At 39.6% G+C, this 22,060-nt stretch overlaps 1 protein-coding gene across 1 annotated transcript in view; it reads left to right on the forward strand.

Moving 5' to 3' along the window:
* The window catches only part of vat1l (vesicle amine transport 1-like), an 84,982-nt gene that overhangs the window by 25,617 nt on the left and 37,305 nt on the right, over window positions 1-22,060 (forward strand). The window lies entirely within an intron of this gene.

Genomic DNA, 22,060 nt, shown 5'->3' on the forward strand with positions numbered 1-22,060 from the left:
ATAAAAAACCACAGATTGAGCTTTAAACAACTACATTCCCACCTGAAAAAGTCTTAAAACTACATTTTGTGACACAATAGTACTATTTTTAATTTATGCAGGGTTTTTCATACACGTCACTTTACCACGTGACAGCAGCAAGCAGGCTCCTGATTGGTTAACGCGGCGCGAATTGACGCCAAAGTTCAAATTTTTCAACTCGGGCGTCAGACGCGAATTCGCTTCAAACGCGTGAATGCACAAAAGCACCATTCGCGTGTAACGCGCGTATCGCGCAAGACGCTCAATTCGCGTCCAATTCGCGCCATTCGCGCGAACTGGACGCGCGAATGAGGCGGATTTGCGTCCTTCGCGCCGCGCGTAACGCGCCTTCCGCGCCGCGGGACCTCCAGATGCGCGTCAACGCGCCTTTCCATTGACTTAACATTGAAATCACTCACGCCAGACGCTCAATTCGCGTTTGGTGTGAACGCAGCATTAAATTACCTCATGTCTCAAAGCACATAACATTACAATAATTATGAATATACACAACTTCTTTACGGTTATTTTTAGAACTCAAAGTTGTCCTATAACTCGTAATTTCACCTTGTAAACGCAGAAGCTCTGACTTGTACCACCTGACTGCTGCATATTAATTTAGCCGTTGATAGGGTTGCCATATAAAGGCATAAATCCGAGTCTGAGTACATGAACATCTCTGAATAGAACGTAACAGGTTGACGTCTCATAATTACGGTATTAAGACATGGCGTGAACGCAGCAAAAGCTCTCTGTTTTGATTCAGTGCGGCTGCTGTTTGTCTGCGGTGCTCTGTGACTCTAGCAATGTGTAAACAACTCATGCATAGCCTCATGTAATGCACTGATGGCGTGGGCGGAGTTATGCAAATATATAAGTTGACAGGCAGGTAGGACATCCTACCTATTCAGGCTGAATGCAATGATTGGACAAACATTTTTTGGTCCTGAGACTGAAGACATATACACCACGATCAGGCATAACATTATGACTGCGCTCGTGACTACCTTCCTTATATTTTGTTGGTCCCCCTTTTGCTGCCAAAACAGCCCTGACCCGTCGAGGCATGGACTCCACTAGACCCCTGAAGGTGTGCTGTGGTATCTGGCACGAATATGTTAGCAGCAGATCCTTTAAGTCCTGTAAGTTGCGAGGTGGCGCCTCCATGGATCGGACTTGTTTGTTCAGCACATCCCACAGATGCTTGATTGGATTGAGATCTGGGGAATTTGGAGGTCAAGTCAACACCTCAAACCATTCCTGAACCATTTTTGCTTTGTGGCGGCGCATTATCTGCTGAAAGAGCCACAGCCACCAGGGAAAACCGTTTCCATGAAAGGGTGTACATGGTCTGCAACAATGCTTAGGTAGGTGGTACGTGTCAAAGTAACATCCACATGGATGGCGGGACCCAAGGTTTCCCAGCAGAACATTGCCCAAAGAATCACTGCCTCCACTGGCTTGCCTTCTTCCCATAATGCATCCTGGTGCCATGTGTTCCCCAGGTAAGCCACACACACACCCGGCCATACACGTGATGTAAAATAAAACGTGATTCATTAGACCAGGCCACCTTCTTCCATTGCTCCGTGGTCCAGCTCTGATGCTCACGTGCCCAGTGTTGGTGCTTTTGGCGGTGGACAGGGGTCAGCATGGACACCCTGACTGGTCAGCGGTTGTGCCGCCCCATACACAACAAACTGAGATGCTCTGTGTATTCTGACAGCTTTCTATCAGAACCAGCATTAACTTCTTGAGCAATTTGAGCTCCAGTAGCTCGTCTGTTTGATTGGACCACACGGGCCAGCCTTCGCTCCCCACATGCATCAATGAGCCTTGGCCGCCCATGACCCTGTCGCCGGTTCTCCACTGTTCCTTCCTCGGAGCACTTTTGATAGAGACTGAACACTGCAGACCGGGAACATCCCACAAGAGCTGCAGTTTTGGAGATGCTCGGACCCAGTCGTCTAGCCATCACAATTTGGCCCTTGTCAAACTCTTTGATGAATTTGATGAATAAATAAAAGGCAGGTCAGTACACTTGAATAAAATTTTGATATAGACTAGTTTCTATTGATTACGAATATTAAACCGCAAAAATACTATTTAAATATGAATCCTGGATGTTCTGCGTGTCTCCATGTGAATGAATGGGACAGACGCATGGTTTCATTTTCCACACAAAACGTGGCGCTCGCTGTGTTTTCAGGCTTTGCCGCCTCACTATATGAGGACATAAACACATGAACTTCATCTCCAGAGCCGCTCGGAGAGTAATTTCATCAGCATTTTATCGTCATATCATAAACACACAGAAACTCAAAGGTCTTCATGGCAACCCAAAATAAAAGTAGAATTTCATATTGCTTACCTCCGTTTTTTTATCATCCTTTTGCACATGCAGATCAGTTCAGGACCACGATCTGTTCCCACTGACTGCGTTTACACGGCAAGTCTTAATGCACAGATCCGATCTTTTGTCCATATCTGCCTTTTTGGCCCGCCTGTTTGCATGCACGTGTCCAATATCTGCGTTTACATTAATTCGCGCCAAAAATAAGTGTCAGTGATTGCTATGCACATGGTAGGCCCTCTGGTTCTGAATGGCCGTGCTATTAAAATAATTTCTATAATTAATGTCGGGTGGCCATGATTATCTGCCAGCATGGACAAGATAACAGCTGTCATTGATGTTTGACCAAATGGACAGGATAATAATGGTCATTTTGGTTTGTTATTTTATCTAGTCTACAGCTGGTTATATCTAGAATTCTGAAGTGAAATAAAATAGCGCTGTAAGATTAAAATTTTTGAATGAATTACAGAGAGAGAGCGAGGGAGTGAGTGAGTGAGTAGCCTGATAGTAAAGCTTGTTGGTTTAATTACAGTGAAGTTATCACCTCATTGCTGAGAAATATAATGTAGCTTTCAGTAGTGAAGCTGTTTTATTTTATAAAACTGACGGGGACAGAGGTTGAAAACCAGCTCCTGAATGTTTCTGTGTGCCCGCAATTTCTTTCCTTTATAAAGTTTCCACCTCAATAAAATAGCTCATTAAAAAGCTACATTTGTGGGCAAACATGTCACCCTCACCTTGTTTTGGCTTGGAATTCAAAAGGGAACCGGATATTCGTGTTTCGATGTCCAGATATCGGATATGTATCTCATTTAAAACCACATTTGTAAGTGGCTCAGATCGGATGTGAAAAAAATGCTCTAATGTTTACACGTCTGCAAAAAATTACCATCTGTGCCAGATGTGAGTAAAAAATCGGATTATTTGTGCCAGTGTAAACACAGCCAATGTGAACAGCTATATTTGAGCAATACATCGGAATCGAGCATTTAAAGGGATAGTTCACCCAAAAATGAAAATTAGCCCATGATTTACTCACCCTCAAATCATCCGAGGTGTATATGACATTCTTCTTTCAGACAAATACAATCAGAGTTATATTAAAAATGTCCTGGCTCTTCCAAGCTTTATAATGGCAGTGAATGGTTGTCGTTTTTGAAGTCCATAAAAGTGCATATATCCATAATTTAACTGCTCCACACGGCTCCGGGGGTTAATAAAGCCTGACAGCACATCAACGGCTTCTGATTCAGACAATTTTATTTTGCTTTCATTAAAAGCATCAAAACTTCCCACAAATGCATGCTGCAAATGAAATTATATCCTGTCAAATACACAAATACATATATATCCTGTCACAGCTATAATTCAATGGACAATTAAAGCCATTCGCAATTTGTTCTCTGCATCGAAAATATTTATGAACACGCTGTTGCGTAACTCTGATAACGTTTGAGGCCTAAATTTGTGGAGTTTTAACAAGCCGTTTGGTCGGTTAAATAGCCGTAAGAGCGGTTACACTCACAGTGTGGATGAATCACGTTTGTGTCGTAGACTCGGGATCTATTGAAGAGAACGTATGCAACGCAGAAACTCATACAAAGCAAAAACAAACACTCGTTTTTGATCCATTAATGCATCTCTCACTTACTGTGCGCAATCTCACTCTGTTTGAGGAAAATGCCTATCAACGCGTGCTGTCATGAATAATTAAGCGCGTGCTGTCATGAATTAAGCAACGCGTCTTTTCATAGGACAAAGACACGCAGTCTCATGAATAATTATGAGACACTGATGAGTCATCGCCGTACTATAGTACGAGAAAACGCCACAGCCTATGACGTTGACATGAAGACGAATTTAAACCAGGAAGTTGAAAATAGAGCAAAAAGGTTTCAAATTAACTAGTTTTCTCCCACATTCAAAACTAACAGATTGTAAAATTGTTTTCCATGATGTTCAACACACATAATTCTGTTAAAATCTCAGAAAATTTGGCTTAGGGTTTCACAACGCTTTAAGGCTTGCAGTGTGATCGTAGCCTTATTAATTGCTATCAGGATGTAAAGAGAGTTTCAACCATTATAATAAAAAGTATTTATGAAAAACATTGCCTACCCTAGTTTTAAAGGAATAGTAGGTGATCGAAAAATGGCTTTTTTAATTCTAAGGTGAAAAATGGTAATGCAAATCAAAATTTTGTGTGCAAAACCTTGACTAAAATAAAAAGTGAAGCTTAGGGTATGATAAATGTTTCAAAAATATCTCTATGAAATCAAAACATCAATATATCCCACCCATTTGACATGTTATGCAATGCATTTCAGATGAATTTATTTTTAATCTAATGTTGATTTTAACGCCATTGATCATTTCAACAGTAGCTGAGTTTGAACTCTGTCAGAGTGATTTCACCATCAGCCAAGCAATGCATTTACCTCCTCATAATCCCTGAAAATCAAATTCCCAGAAGCCTTTTGAAAGCTTGGCTGTTGAGGTATTTAAAAAAGAAGACACACGCCGACCTCTATTTCTGCATGTGATCAGCTGCTGTCTCAGACCGTCAGATGACGTGTGGGCTGTCCGGCTCTGGTACATTTCTCTGCTTTGATTACGGCTGGTTTATGTCGTTCTGCTCTTCCTACACATTCAGACACCCTCTCTCTGTGAAACCCCGCAGAGCAGCACAGTCTGTGGCCGTGTTTTATCAAGCTGTGTGTGTGTCTCTTAGAACTATTGCATTGTTGACACTGAAAATTATGGATAACTGTGTGCTTTCCTGTGTGGTGTGGAGGCACACTTTGCTTCTTTGATTACACAGCTTTAATTTACTTTTCCTTAAGGCCAGTTCACACTGAACAGATGGATGCCGACCAAAGACAGCAGACGCTTCGCTGGGTTTTACTTGTTTAATAGATTGGACAACATGTTCAATCAGCGTTTGTCAGGTCGTGGAATGTCTGAGAAGTGACGTACTGTAATCTGCTGGTTGACCGCATTGGTCACCTGTAGATATTATGCTATACTACACAGTACTATTTATTGGTATAAGGAATGTACATGTGTGCCAAAGTAACTGTACCAGTGTTGCCATTTTTTGGCCTTATTTCCTGCACTGATAAAAATAAGTAAATACTACAGAAAAAACTAATTTCTACATGAAAAAGTACCTTTAACTGGAACTAAGGGGCCAAGCCCAAACCCTGAAAAACAACCCCACACTATAATCCCCCTCCACCAAACTTTACACTTGGCACAATGCAGTCAGGCAAGTCCCGTTCTCCTGGCAACCGCCAAACCCAGACTCGTCATCGGATTGCCAGACAGAGAAGCGTGATTGGTCACTCCAGAGAACACGTCTCCTCTGCTCTAGAGTCCAGTGGTGGCGTGCTTTACCCCACTGCATCCCACGCTTTGCATTGCACTTGGTGATGTAAGGCTTGGATGAGCTGCTCGGCCATGGAAACCCATTCCATGAAGCTCTACACACTGTTCTTGAGCAAATCTGAAGGCCACATGAAGTTTGGAGGTCTGTAGCTATTGACTCTGCAGAAAGTTGGCGACTTCTGTGACCCTCAGCATGCGCTGACCCCGCTCTGTGATTTTAAGTGGCCTACCACTTTGTGGCTAAGTCGCTGTCTTTGTTATGATATAACCTATCACAGTACCACTCTTGAGTTCATTGAGCTCCTGAGAGCGACCCATTCTCTCACAAATGTTTGTAGAAGCGTCTGCATGCCTAGTGCTTGATTTATACACATGTGGCCATGAAGGGATTGGAACGCCTGAATTCAATGATTTGGAGGGGTGTCCCAATACTTTTGGCAATATAGTGTATATTACAAAATATCTGAAATTGATCATTTTTTAATTTTTTAATTTAACAAAATATGTGAATCAGCTGACCAGTCTTTAACTAGATAGCTTAATGAAATACAAATAGTTTTCATTACATGTATGAAAGACTGAATATTTAATGTCAGACATAACAGTAATCCTCAACCTCACAGTCCATATAAAAACCTGAATTGCAGTTTCCAGCTACAGTGTTAACAGGGTCCAAAATAAACACTCAGCAAAGTGCCAACTGCAAGAGAAAAATTGGTTTTGGTGAGTAAATCAAATCAAGTCACTCGCCACAGAGAATTAAAGTCTCCCTTGCTTTGGGAGGAGGTTGATTCACTCACATCATTTTTATGAAATAAAAACAGCAAGGATTTGACTTTAGTTCATAATAATTACATTTTCTCAATACATCTGCTAGTGCATCTCTCATTCATGGTAACATAGTACATGACGAGATGTAAGTTAAAAGATCAAATAAATGTAAGATTTAAAATCAGAGGATATAAAACTGGACATCCACCTTAAAATAAGTTGGTCCCACTCTTTATTAGGTGTATTTAACTACTATGTACATTTATTAATTGTTAGGTACAATGAAATGATTGTGTTGATGTTGTATTGCAAATCACTTTTTGGTGTTTCACTTTGGGACAGGTGTGGTGGTGTGGGTAGGTTAAGGGTGGGTTAATGTGTAAGCGAAGGGTCAACAGTGTAATTATAGATGCAATTACAGAAATTAATTACATGCAGGTGTTTATTTCATTGTATTTTGACTTTTTTTCTCTAAATGTAATGAGTTTAATCTCACATTATAATTACTTTAATCTCGAGATGGTTTTATTTTTTATTATTGCTTGGCCCTAATCCTCTCTGTAACACTTAATATAAAGGCCACGATTGCAGCCGTTGCACTTTATTTGAAACATTACAGTGTACTTCCGGGTCCAAACGCTCTCTCACACCACAAGAAAAACAACAAACGGTGCTAATATACACACACAATGTGGTGTAATACTACAAAAATATATATAATCATAACTTTTATCTCCATGCCAAAATTCCAGATGGCCAGACAGTGATTCATCTTTTATAAATCGTTAAAATATTAATGTTTGCGACGCTGTGAGCACAGATACTGTTGTGTAGACTGTAAGTAAAAGGTTTAACTTTTTAAAATGTTTGATGTTTAATATGAATAAATAGCACTCATAAACGGCCGTCGATGGCATTCTCAAGTGAAACGAGTTGAGGCTTGGACCCAGAAACCGTCACGACTTAACAAGCAGATTGCCATGTTCCGGTAGCATAATGGTCATATATAGGGGCTTTACGAATCAGGGAAGGATATGCAATGATCCAGAGGACCCAAACTTGGAGCGAATGCGGGCAGCCACACAAGCCTCCATTTTGGTCCATCTGTGCTGAAGCGCAACCCAGGGTTTTTAAAGTTCAAAAACTCTGGGGTAGCGTGAATGCTAGGTGTAACTGTAGCAAAAGTTTTAAAACGAAAATGCACTAGTGTAAACAGGGCCATAGATTATAACAGCTCTTGGATTTTATGTTTGTATCACTCCACTTTTATGTGTTCATGGTGTTCCAGATTATGTGTGTGGTGTTGAACTGAAGCAAGGCTTTTTAGAAGTTAGTGGAACCGTATGGGATGATTTTAGACTCAAAATGTTTAATAAATGCACACACAATTATCCATGAACTTGATAAATGTTGCAGACATGTTTTACTATCCACAAACAAATGCCTTTTAACTTGTGTGTGCAAAATACATGAATTACAATTACATGAATGTGCAGCGAATTGTACAAATAGAGACATAGTTGAGAATACAAAACTTAGATTTTGTATTAAAGGGGTGGTAAACCACGATTTCACTATTCTAACTTTAGCTAGCGTGTAATGTTGCTGCTTGAGCATAAACAACATCTGCAAAGTTACAACGTTCAAAGTTTAAAGCAAAGGGAGATATTTGCTTTTAAAGAAATCCATTTCTAAGAACTACAGCAAACGGCCAGTAGGCGACGACACACATTCCTCCAGGGTTGGTGACATCACCAGGCTCAATATTTACATAAACGCCTCCTCCGAGAATATTAAATAGGGGGGGACGCCATTTTGTATCGCGGCGCTGTTGTGGTATAGTTAGGCTGGAGTGTTGTTGCCGCGATGCCGAGGAAACGCTGTTATATTCATCCGGATTGCAGGTCTGGTACTTGCTTTGTTCAGCCTTCATAGGGACGGGGGTGCGTTGCAGAGCGTTTAACATACAACATGTTATATGCACGTGTGTATGAGACAGAGGGAAACAGGCTTGTGCGGGGCTCCCGCAGCACATCTCACGGAGGAAATCTTCCACAATGTTCGCGAGTTCAATACAGGATATGCACAACGGCTTGTCCTGAAAGCTGGATTTACAAACAGAAGCTGTTTACGGGCCACAACCTGTAAGTCTGATTTATTTTTCACCGATGTGTTTTCCTGTAATAGGTTGTACATTGTAGCAAGGAAGTAAACAGATGACAACACTGTTCTGCAAACCAGTCTGTTAATGCTCATTCATACTTAACGTTATCCGACGAACACCTATCGTTACAAACACCTTACGTAAAAATCTCAACAGCGAACTTGGCATTAGTGTAAATGATTCTTTGATTAGAGCTTTTATGTATTGTTTATCTACAGGCTTGCTAAACATGGTTCTGTGTGTGATTTGGCTAACTTACTAGTAAAGCCAGTGTTTAGTGTTCGTTTTGGGTTAATAGTTCTTGCGACAGATATTTGGCTATAATCGTTCTAAAAATACAAAAGTAACGGTGCCATTCAGTAGCGATCATTATAGATCCGCAGTCTTTACTCTTGAGGAATGAACAGGCTGAACAGGTTCTGCTCGATCATCTTCACTAAAATGTTCTGGGTCTGATTCGGGCTCAGATTGGTGTGGTTTTATTGACGCCATCGTTTCTAATACTGACCAAAGCACAGTCTACCGGTAAGGTAAGGGGCGTGACGTTTCCGACAAACGTGCACTGCGGTTAGCGAATCACAGCACACTGAGCCAGCTAACCAATCTGAGCCCTTTGCGTATTTTTGAGGGACTGGCTTCATACAACCCGGAAACCATCAGACTCGTTCAGGCAGAATAACGCTCACGGTGCCGGTGTCTGTTTTGGCAGATGCTGCCATCTAGTGGCAGCAGGTTTTCTTAGACAGTTGTGTGTGTGTGTGGATCGCGAAGGCCAAACCGGAAACATGAAAGTTTCAAAATCCAAATGAATCAAATAGGATCGACTCACAAACGAGTCAATGAATGCATGCGCATCACTAGATCCACAAATGCACATCTTACTCGTTGCACGCACAAATTCTGACTTCCATTAATACAAAATCAAAGTTTTGTATTCACAACTATGTCTCTATTTGTACAAATCCCTGCATATTCATGTAATTCTGTATTTTGCACACACAAGTTAAAAGGCATTTGTTTGTGGATAGTAAAACATGTCTGCAACATTTATCAAGTTCATGGATAATTGTGTGTGCATTTATTAATCATTTTGAGTCTAAAATCATCCAATAGAACTGTGTCTCTTTTTCCTGCTCAGAGTGGGTTTCTCTACTTAGTGAGGAAATGGAAAAACCCAGATTACCGAATGCTTTGAGCGGGGAGGTTAATGTCACTCCGCTCCAGTCGACTCAGCTGTTCCAGTTCGGCTCTCTAATTATATAATTTCTCATTTACTTAGTATAAAATCAATAGCACACTCGCAGTAGATTTGTACTATCAAACTATATTCCTTTTGCTTTGTACCTATGGCCGAATCACAGCCATGCTCATATTCTGAACAATACTTTTGCTCATGTGAAAATGTGTCTAATCTAATGCTCCGTAAGCTTTGATCGCTGTCATCCGCATGACTCTCCAGATTCTGTGATTCACTCTCTCACTGAACGCTCTCACACATTTCCCTGCAGCTGCCTGAGTGCAGTGTTTATATCACACTGATTGATTGCATCAACTGAGAGCATGTGTCAGACTCTTGAATTTGTGGATATTACAGCATTTGGTGTCTTTTTGTGTGTGTAATCAAATTCAGTTTTTCATACCTGTCTTTTGGAGGCAAATTGCTGGTTGTCAGCACGAGAATGCATCATTGACAGATGTTTTAGTGCCGTGCAGGAGGCAGCAGCAGGACTGCTCATGAAAGACTATATTTATAAGAAATGGCTGCAGGCTTTAAAAGGGTCCTTGGTTATGATTTTACTTTTTTCTCTTTAGGTAGTGTGTAATGTTGCTGTTTGAGCATAAAAAACCTCTGCAAAGACACAACGCTAAAAGTTCCAAGTAAATGGAGATATTTTCTTTTAAAGAAATCGCTTTTTAAGGACTACAACAAACGGCTGGTAGGGACTACAATGAGCTTGTTCACAGGTTAGTGATATCACAAACACAAAAATGGACATAAACCCCGCCCCCGGGAACACACAACAAAGGCCATGTTGAGAAGAGGAAGAGTTGTTGTAGTCGAGCACATTTGTGAGTCTGCTCAAGCTCTTGCATCCGTCTTTTCACATTTATTGCAGTACAGTACAAACACAAATGCAATAGCATGTCATAAAAGCAAGATGACAACACAAGTTATAACCGTAATTAAACTATATTAACATGCAGCAGATATTCTCTGGCTCTGTGCATTTTACAACAGTTCCCACACGAGCGATTTATAGGTTATCATGACAGAATATGCTAATCAATGAAGATAGTAACTCCACATCAGCTACATAAATTCATCTGCTAACCCTTCAGAAACCTGTCTCATTCAACATGTTGTCACTGCTTCTTGAGTCTGTTCATCATTGTCCGACTTTGAACATAAAAGTCTGAACAGTTACGGAAATTTCAGTGTGTGTCTGAGTGAGGTAATCAGAGCTCTTGAAGCTCCGCCCTCTTCCTGAAAGGGGTCCGGGAGCAGCAGCTCATTTGCATTTAAAGGGACACACACAAAAACTGTGCGTTTTTGCGAAGCGGCAACCTCCCGCAGTTTCTCTTGAAGCCAATACGGAAGTGACTTAAACTGTAATTCATCGACTGGCCACCAGAGACAGGCTCCAGAAGGAGCAGAATCTCATTGGCCCTCATTTATCAATCTTGCGTAGAAACGGGCGTATATGTTGGCGTAAGATTATGCTTACACTCCTCTCACCGCCTGATTTATGAAGCTGTGCGCACCTCTGAAATCCAGGTGTACGCAAAACCTGCCCTTGATAAATGCTGCGGCTGAAAACGATCGTCATTAGAATAACACGCCCCTATATATTCAAGTCTGCCTCCCCCACGCCCTCATTTTATGCCATGGACATACGGAAGACGGCAAAGAAGCGAAACTTCTCTGACGTGGAGATCGAGACCATCACCAGGGAAGGGGAAAAAAACCTAAATTGTTTTATTTGGGAGTTTAAAGAGTGGGATTAAAGGCGCCCACAAAAAGGTGTACGGTGGAAATCCAGTTTAAATAGCTGTTTGGATGAGAAATTACCTATCACAATTCATTATTTTACAGCACGTGTTTTGAAATAATTAGCATTTAATTTCGAATCACGTCACATGTATTGGGGTGTAGCAATAGTGATGATGATGTGATGTGGAGTACCATTCATTCACATTAATAATTGCATGACAATTTGTAAGATTCTTATTATTATTATGATTTTTATTATTAATTATGCTTATTGTTATTTAGAAGAAGAATGTCATTATTATTATTATTTATTTTATTATTATTTAAAGGGGTCATAGAATGGTACATGCACTTTTACAAGTTGATTATACGGAAATGTGTGTTGGCAGTGCCTGTACACAACCATCCTATAATGATAAAAATACATCCAGTGTTTTTTTTTAATCTCCTTAAATATTTTCCCCTGTCTCAAATCGAGCCGTCTGATCGTGTGACGTTACACGGTGTACGCCCCTCCTAAGATTGTTGATTGACAGCAGCGTTTCAACACAGACCCGCCCTGAACGAGCTGTCATCAAGGCGTCTAAGCCATTGTGTTGTTGTGTTGTTGGGTGTAATAACGAACACAGAAGTCATTTTGATGTTCCTAAATCCGAACCGCTGAAGACCCAGTGGCTGCTGAGTTTTGTTTTAGAAGGGAATATTCCCCCCGATCAACGTCAATGTTTGCGCGAATCATTTCTCAGCAGACTGCTTTATAAACGAGCGTCAGTATAAAGCAGGTCTTGCTAATAAGCTGCTCTTGAAAAAAGGATTGTGTTCCTGCTGCACCTCAGGAAGATGTGAGTGTAACGTTTTATTAACCTTTATATTAATCTTTGCAAATCGCTTGCATGCTTCACGATGAATGAGGCTAAAGTTTACAGGGTAAGTTACATTACGGCATGCTTTCTGTGTATGACGTTCTCAATATAATTCATAATCCCACGTTTATAATGAACAACGCGTTATGTTTGTTATTACAAACTGTGTACTCGGGTGATAAAGTTAACGTGGTAACACTACACTAAGCTTACTTTTGTACATGGTTTATAACGGTGTCTGTTACTGATTAAGAAGTAATGAAAAAAAAAATCTTATAACATAACATCAATCTGTCAATGAACTAACACATCAGTAAACACATAGCAACTACACTACTCTGCCAGTACAAAGATAGATCAAAGTGACATGACGTTAACCAACCATTCAGAAACGTCCTGTTCGAACTTCGATGGGTTCGTCATCTGTTCCTGGTCCGACTCCGGTTCAAAATGATAAGGTTGCTCAGATGTTTCCTCAGAGACTCCTGTTGCCATTATTTCTCGAAAATATACCCTCAAATGTTGTCAAGGCAACACTCCACGTGTGTTGTGTTGTTGTGTCGGGTCGAACCGAACGCCCCACAGAGCAGAGGGGGCGGGGTGAGCAAAGCTCATTATCATTGAAAGTCACATACACTGAAATGACTTGCTGAAAACTGAGCTGGTTTTGACCAGGTAAAATGAGTGTTTTCTTACAATACTAATGAGAATTTTTAATTAAAGTATATTACAAACTTTTCATTCAGACACTAAAGAATCATATTAACTTGTACAAAAATGTCATTCTATGACCCCTTTAAAAGAAGAAGAATGTCATTTTTATTATTTTGTCTGAATTATTTTCAGTCCCAGTCCGTGCGCAGCTGTCGGGCCTAACCAACGTCAGGTAAAGTGCACAGGCTCGCAACTGGAGGAATACATATGCCTACAAATCAAATGCTTTGGTAAAGTCACACAAATTAAAGTCCATGTTGCACAAAAATAAACACTGAAGTTTATAATTACTATATCCCTATTCGCACGGGATTAGTAGCCTATTATGTGGGGACCTCTGGTGATTTGTAATAATTGCAGAGAATGTCTGTGATCTTAATCCCGTGCGAATCGGCCATGTCTGTAATATGTAAAGTAAAAATTCCCCCGCAAATGACCTACCATATTTCGCCAAACACCGAGGTCCTGTGATAACATTAGTCCCGTGCGAATCGGCATCTCTGTGATTTGGCCGGGATTAGGCGGATCGTATATAATTTTTGCAAGCATATGTGCACCGTTATGAATTCCTGTGCGGCCGCGCGGATTACTTTCACTTTAGAATGAGATTTTTTTAAATGCGTCTGTTCTCTAACTGAACGAAATTATTTTTATTACTATAAAACAATCAAAATGATATCGATACGACTGTTTATAATTTCATACAGCAATATCTATTACGAAAAAACATTTTCAAGTCTTTACATCATATCCGGGAGATAGGTCAGTAAATTCGAGTAAAATCACAGCTTATCTCGTGCGAATGTGCCAAGCAAAATTCAGATGTGAGGGAGTAATTTCTAAATCACACGAGGTCCCCAGATAATAGCCTACTTATCCCGTGCGAATGGGGCTTTAGTTGTTGTGTTTGTTGTTTTTTACAGTGGGTCATAATATAGCATATCTTTGTCAGTGCGTTTTAGTGGTGTTAGGAATTGTTTTTCTGCGCATTTTCGCACTAACTCAAAACGTGCGTACACCACCTCCTGAGCTGCCGTAGGATTTGAGCGTGCCGTACGCCAACGTCCATATTGATAAATCTCAAAGTCACCGTGGTTTTGGGTGTACGCCAGGTGTACGCTGGAAATTTGGTGTATGCACTTTTGATAAATGAGGACCATTGAGCCCCATGTTAAAATGCCCAACTTTACAGCAGAAAAAACATGTTTACAGTCTGGTACAAATTGTGGTCTTGGTCTATATGGCTAATTTTGACCATGACAACTGTGAGGGCGGTGAATTTTTTTATAACTCATTCGTTTACATTATATAAAGCCTTAAAGTTCTGCATATTTAAGGGCGTGGCCACTTCAAGTGACAGGTGGATTGCTGTTTATCTGCTGTGTGTTAGTCATCACCTCAGCTCCGCCCACGTCCCGCCTTTTTGTCAATTTTCTGTTATCCGGATGTGACGCACGATGACGCGCTGCCAAGATGGCAACGCCATCTCGACCATACTTTGCGCTTCAAAACTGCTCATCAGAATCCTATGGGTGACGTCACGGACACTACGTCCATATTTTTTACAGTCTATGGTTTTTGCTCACCCTCAAAAGTGACAATTCTAACTCTATGAAAAAGATCTGTGGGGTATTTTGAGCTAAATCTTCACATACGCACATCAGAGACACATTATAGGGCTCCTTCAAAATGACCCTGATTTTAATGGTAAAAACCATTAAACCGTAAGTTGTCTTATACGGTGCATAACTGTAATATATCTAACCTTACATTTCTACAGTAAAATACTGTTTTGGAAGTGAAAAAGAACTAGTCATTGTATAATTTAGAGTGAAAAACGTTAATTGACATTCCCAGAATCCCCTGCGTGACACACTGCATGTATTTTCATTGAAATAACTATGTTTATTTATTTATTTTTGTTACTGTATCAGTTATGTACATTAGGTCACATCTAATGTTCTTTAAATGAATGTTTATTGCATTATTTTAGTGTCAAGGTTACCATGATGGTGTTCAGTGTTTGTGTGAATGACACTGTGCACCTTTTATATACATTAGTATTTACCTTTTCAGCTTGTGGAAAAGCTGCTTGTGCTGAGCTTTGATTCATCATGTGACTCTCTTCACCTCTTGTTTTTAGTGATTGTCAGTGCATTACAATGGTACAAAATGTCATGTGTGGTTGCAGGCAAACAGACGAAGAAGACGAAACAATATCTAACACAAAGGTTTAATAGTAATAATTCATAGAACAGGCAATAAGATGGAAGCAACACACGCTTCATGCCTGTGAAAACTGAACTGAAATGATGGTGATACAAAACAGATATTAGTACTTCAATAGGTTGGTATATTATATCAGTTAATGAAATCCGGTTTTTACTGTTAAATCTGTAAAACCTAAAATGTTGCTTCCGTATTTTTGTGTTATGTACATTTCTGGCAAGCACAGCTGCCGTTTTTGTCGTGTTTATATACAGTATATATATATATATATATATATATATATAATATTGTTTTAATTACTTCCAGACAATATTTGAAGTACATTTTCACAGAACAAAAAATAACAAAGAGTTCAGTTTATATTACATAAGGTTGTGTACAAACTAACGTATGCCTACCCAACAACTGAATCAAAAATGTTTTTAAACTTACAATTTAATTCAACAGAATTTAATGCAAAGTGCTTTGAAATTCAAATAAATGCATTTAACCCTCCATGAGTGTAATTATTAACTAGTAAAGGAAAGTTGAAATTAAAACTCATGAATTGAAAGAGAGACAATTCATAAATTCAGAAATAATAATAATTTATTAAGGACTCATTTTGGGCTCTTGCCTTGTCACGGTTCACTTGTATACAGGATCATGTCACTACAGTTAAAGTGTATTTTTTAAAAATCGTTTGCCGTTTTCAGCTTGTGATGTGAAGAAGGCGGAATAATTGTGTTCTTGTAAATGCTAATTGAGAGCCATTATGCAGGGCACACCTGTGATCCTGTTTGTCAGCTGTGATCTTCTGGAGAGACTTCAAAGCGCTGTACTGATGACATTAGCATGTACAGCTGGTGTTCACGCTCAATGTTGCGTGTGTGCAGTGTCGCTTTAAATCCCATGCTACTTTATGCCATCATATTTCATAAAATCCTAATACTCACACCAGCTTAAACTTGGAAAGTTTATTTCTGCTAAGTTTCTTTTCTCCCTAAGCTTTTAATGTGATCGAAATGCTTTAGTTCGGAACTATCTATTGTTATCATCACACCATAATATTGTTTAATGTTAATATTGAGTGCTGCAGGGATGATGGAAATAGATAGTTCAGAATTAAAACATTTCGATCACATTAAAAGGTTAGGGATAAGGAAAAATTTGCAAAAAAATTTACCTTTCCCAGTTTAAGCTGGTGTGAGTATTAGGATTTTATTAAATATGATGGCAAAAGTCTTTACTTTTCTGTAAATATTTGGTTACACTTCATTTTGATGTCCACTTTAGACATAAGTAATTTTGATGTCCATTTTAGACAAAGGCAATTTTGCAACTTAATTTAACTGAAATAAATGGGCAATAAAGAATAAGAAACAGAACAGTGAATTAAATTCTAGGTCTAATTCTAGCTGGGAAATAATCATTTTGGGACTATTTGCAAATAATATTTGCATTCATTAATGTCAAATGTATCATTAGTCTCGAGATTCTTCCCGTTAGTGAATAAATACATAGATCCGCTGTTAACATTAGAGTTCCTTTGTGGTCTGGTCTTAGTGGTCTGGCGGTAGAATTTTTGTAAACCGTGTCAAAGGTTACATGTTCTAATCCGCCCTCATATAGTTTTTTTGGCCCCACTTTATATTAGGTGGCCTTAACTACTATGTACTTACATCAAAAAATAAGTACAATGTACTTACTGTGTTCAAATTGTATTGCAAAACACTTTTGCTGATATTGAGGTGGAATACGGGTAGAGTTAGGGACCGGTGTGGTGGTATGGGTTAGTTTAAGGGTAGGGTTCGGTGTAAGGGAAGTGTCAGCTGTGTAATTACAAATGTAACTACAGAAATTAATTACACATGTAATTACATGCAGGTATTTCTTTAAATGTATGTACAATGTAAAAACATGTATGTACACAATAAGTGCATTGTATCAAATTATTAATTAAAATGTTAGTACATAGTTAAAGCCACCTAATATAAAGTGGGTCCGTTTTTTTTCTTCATTAAAATCAAAGATGTTCAATGATTGTATATTAAGAGCAGGGACACGTTTGTGTGCATTTTGTTTTCTGATTTCGCCAGAATGAATAGAGTCCATGCAATGGCATTAAGCGATAGATCAACGCGTTTGTCTGTGTGAAGACTGTAGCTGTGTCTCGTTTAACTGAATTCCGAAGGCTGCGTCCTCCGCAGGACACATCCTGTAAAGCAGGGGTGTCAAAGTCAAATGGACGGAGGGCCAAATAAAAAATTTAGCTACAAGCCGAGGGCCGGACTGTTCGAATGTTCATTGAAAAATTTTTAAATGACGCATATAGTCTAGTGAACCTAATTGAACCTACTGAAAACCTAACAAATATATTCCAATATGATCAGATAAATAAAGCAATATTTTCTTATGGCTCTGTCAGTAATCTTTAATTTTCAACAGACACAAAAGACAAATTTCCTTTATATAAAAATCCCCATAACATGAACATTAAATGAAAGAAACCGGTATTCAAGGCACCATCAGTAGCCTATATTTTCTATTTTAGCAAAAGTGGGCTAAATTTACTTCAAAGAAAAAAACAATAATAGCAATTTTCTATCATCCACTCAACTGAAATATTTTTAAAATATAATTGGATTGAAATACAATAAAATAAAGTGCAAAAATCTATTAATCAAAAACAACACTTTGTTTAAGGAGAAGTAACATGCAGTGAAAACAAATATTAAACTTTAACTTTTAAACTTGAACTGAGTAAAAACTCTAAATATGTGATTGCACAGTAATGTTCACTTGTTTGAGGTTGATACTTGGTGGTGTCCCATCTTTTCCACAAGTTCATCAATGTTCGGGGTAAGGCTCTGAGCTGAGGAAATCCTCAGAATTGAGTGGAGGTGTTCAGCAGTAAGTCGACTTCTGTGTGATGTTTTGTTCAGGTTCATCAAAGAAAACAGTTGTTCACACAGGTATGTGCTGCCAAACATAGACAACGTTTGAGCAGCCTGGATGCGCAGCTGGGGCATTGTGTCGGGGAGGAAACGGGCGAACTCCGCAGCACCCACTGCCGCATATTTTGCCCTCAGTGCATCATTGCATTGGAGGTCAATCAACTCCATTTGGAGGTTTGGTGGTGAGCTTTCCACGTCAACAGCAAATGGGTTACCGAGCAGTTCCAACCTGCTTTTTTGTGCTTCAAAGTCAGCAAATCGGCGTCGAAAGTCAGCGGCAAGCATACCTATTTTATCAGCCAACTGTGCGCTCGGGAACGCACTGGTAGAGTGCTTCTCTTTCATGGTCTGGCAGCTGGGAAAGTGGCTCAAATTTTCTTTCCGCATCTGCGTCTCCCACAGAGTCAGTTTGGTTTTAAATGCCTTCACTGTACTGTACATATCAGAGATGACATGATCCCGACCCTGCAGCTGCAAGTTCATTGCATTCAGATGACTCGTAATGTCACACAGAAAAGCCATTTCACACAGAAACATTTCGTCTCGGAGTTGTGTTGTGTCTTTCCCTTTGCTTTGGTATCTGAAAGTTAATTTTACTGTGATGCTGACGACTGCTGTGCCAATAAATATTGAAATGAAGCAGCCTACTGCTCGGTGCGTCACCGTTGCATTGTGGGAAATGTAGTATTGGTGCGTGTAAAAGATCTGCGGGCTGCCGGCTTGCTGCGGTCTGCGGGCCGGTTCTAATAATAAATCAAGATCATCCCAGGGGCCGTAAAAAACCTTCTCGCGGGCCGGATGTGGCCCGCGGGCCTTGACTCTGACATATGTGCTGTAAAGGATGCGGTATACGGGGTGTCCTACATCAGAATTAAACGAGACATCCTTTGTAGGACACACAGGCAGAGAAGGAAACAGGAAGTATCACGTTGCTATCCCAACAAGTTCACAACCTCGTTGCGTTCTCACACCAGTTATATGAATGAAAATTATTTATAACTTTAAGATGACTATTGTAATCCTGTTTACCACAACTACAGTATCTATTTGAGGTAAGCTTAAAAAACAAAAACATTTTTAATTATTGGGGGCGGGACTTGTTCTGACCCTGACACAAATATAAATAAAATCCTTTTAATTTGATTGATCTATGTTTTTCAGTACCTTCGATTAAAGTGATTTTTAGCAAACATTGCTCGTTTTCGCGATTGCTCATTGCAATCATAATTTAGACAGTAGACGCCCCATGATGCCTACATAGGGAGCTCAGCACACTTTAAAACATTTTTGTGGACAAAACAAAAATGTGGGTTATTTAAGAGTGGCCGTCACTGGGGCTGTACCCTTAAGAGTACATTTTTGTGCCTCTAAGTGAGGGGTAGGCAAGTTTGGTCCTAGAGAGCTGATATCCTGCAGAGTTTAGCTCCAACCCTAATAAGCCACCATAGTATAAAACTCATGGCTCCCAGCATACATTGCAACATTAAGTATGTCACCATTGTTGAGATTCATATGCTGATTCTTGATATCTGTGTGTGTCTAAACTTGAACAGATTATGTGCTTTGTCAACACTGTAACAAAAACCACAAACTCACATAAAAAGCCAAGAGTCAAACTACCCAACTAAAGGGCACACTGATCACCATAATGGTGACCAAACATTTTCAATAAAACATCAACATCTAAACCTCTGTTCATTCTCAATAAGAGTTTCTATAGACATCTTTCAGGGTTGGAGCCAAACTTTGCAGGACAGCGACTCACTAGGACCGAACTTGCCTACCCCTGCTCTAAGTAGAGGAAAACAATGGTATAATTGTACCCCAAGGACCAATTGTGTACCTTTTAAAGATACAATTATACGTTTTGCTCCCCAAGGAACAAAACTGTACCTTCACTGTACCTTTTTTTCTGAGAGTGTAGTTTATTTTACCTCATAGATGGGTTAATGTTTTCAGATTAATTTTAAATCCTGTAAAATTGTGTAAAATGCACTGCACAACCACTGTGTTTTACAAGATACATTCTTTATTTTGGATGAATACAGTTTAAAGACAGCACATTTCATTCAGGTTTTATTTGAGCATACTTAAACTCGTTTAACAAACATTTAAAAGTAACATTTTAATTCAAGGGTAATCAACCGTTCTCTTCCACTGAAATGGTGCTGGTTCTCATGCCGGTGTGTTGCCAGAATCTGAGCCTGTGCTGGGCTGATGTTTGGCAGGAGAACTGTGAACCCCATGATTCTGACAGCCGAAAAATATGACAGGCTCCTTATAGCCTGCACATAAACAAGCAGCACTGAGAACATGTTTTAACATTTAAAGTAATTATTTTCAGCATTACAAATAAGTGCTGACTGATGTGTTTAGCTGACTGACATCTCGTCCTTGTATATGTTGAATAAAATAAAATAATTTGGAACACTTTATTTCAATGGTCCACGTTAGACATTCTACTAGCCTAACTATAGACCCCCTAAAGTAACTTTGCAAATACATGTCAACTACTGTCTGCTTTATATCTGCTAACACTTTATTTTGATGCTCCCCCAGACATTCTACTGTCTATAAGTAACTTAGAAAGTACACTCTAAAAAATTCTGGGTTAAAAACCCAGCGGTTGGGTTAAATGTTTGCTTAAAACAACCCGATTACTGGATTAAAACAACCCAATCGCTTGGTTAAAACAACCCATTCACTGGGTTAAAACAACCCAATTGCTGGGTTTGTCCATTTTCAACCCAACTTGGGTTGTTTTTAACCCAGCATTTTTTCGAGTGTACGTGTCAACTTATTCTACTAACCCGAACCTAACAGGGCTGTTTCCCAAAAGCATCGTAAGCCTAGCCTGGTCTTAGCAGACTCTCGTACATTTCATTTGTACAGAGAGTCTGGCCACTCTCCATTGACAAGTGTTGACTTCCTTGAAGGCGGGAACTCTGTTGAAGTTTAAAACTATTGGATCTGTTGGATCCACTCTGGATCTGCCATAACCAATCGCTAACGTTTGGTTGTGACGTATGTCACGCGCCGTTCGCCTTTTGTTTCTCACATGGAAGTCCGTAAAAATAACTGTGCACACCACCTCAGTGATAAAACCTAAAACTCGTGATTTATTCACGGTGGAGGGGAGAGTTTTGTGATCGGGAACGCGCTACTCACGTGGTCCGTAACATGATTGTATACTGTAAATAAAATGTCATATGCTTGGTATGATAAGAATAAATGCTGCCGTAAATAACGGCCCAATTAAAATGTTTACGTGCATTTCTTCTTTTTATTTTTTGAGCAGTGATGAAATATATTGCTCTTGTAAATACTTGCCAGCATTTAAAGAAATACAAGTCTAGAAATGCATCCAAATTACAGCGAAGCGCAACCGCACGGTGCTCTGCAGGGGTCAAAAAGGATATAAACAGTGAATTTTGAAGTGATATATTCTTGAAAACTCAGAGATGTGGATTCGGACAGCAATTACCACAGGAACTTGGTGTTTGTCAAAAGCAGTAGGTCATTTTACGTGGGTGGTGGGAGACGGACGGCAATAAAATCACCACTGTAAATGATGACAATACCTTATGACCCCACAAGAAACAATTACCGTTCAAATAGGGCTTCAGC

Source organism: Gobio gobio (genome assembly GCF_949357685.1).
Source record: "Gobio gobio genome assembly, chromosome: 2".
Taxonomy (NCBI): domain Eukaryota; kingdom Metazoa; phylum Chordata; class Actinopteri; order Cypriniformes; family Gobionidae; genus Gobio; species Gobio gobio.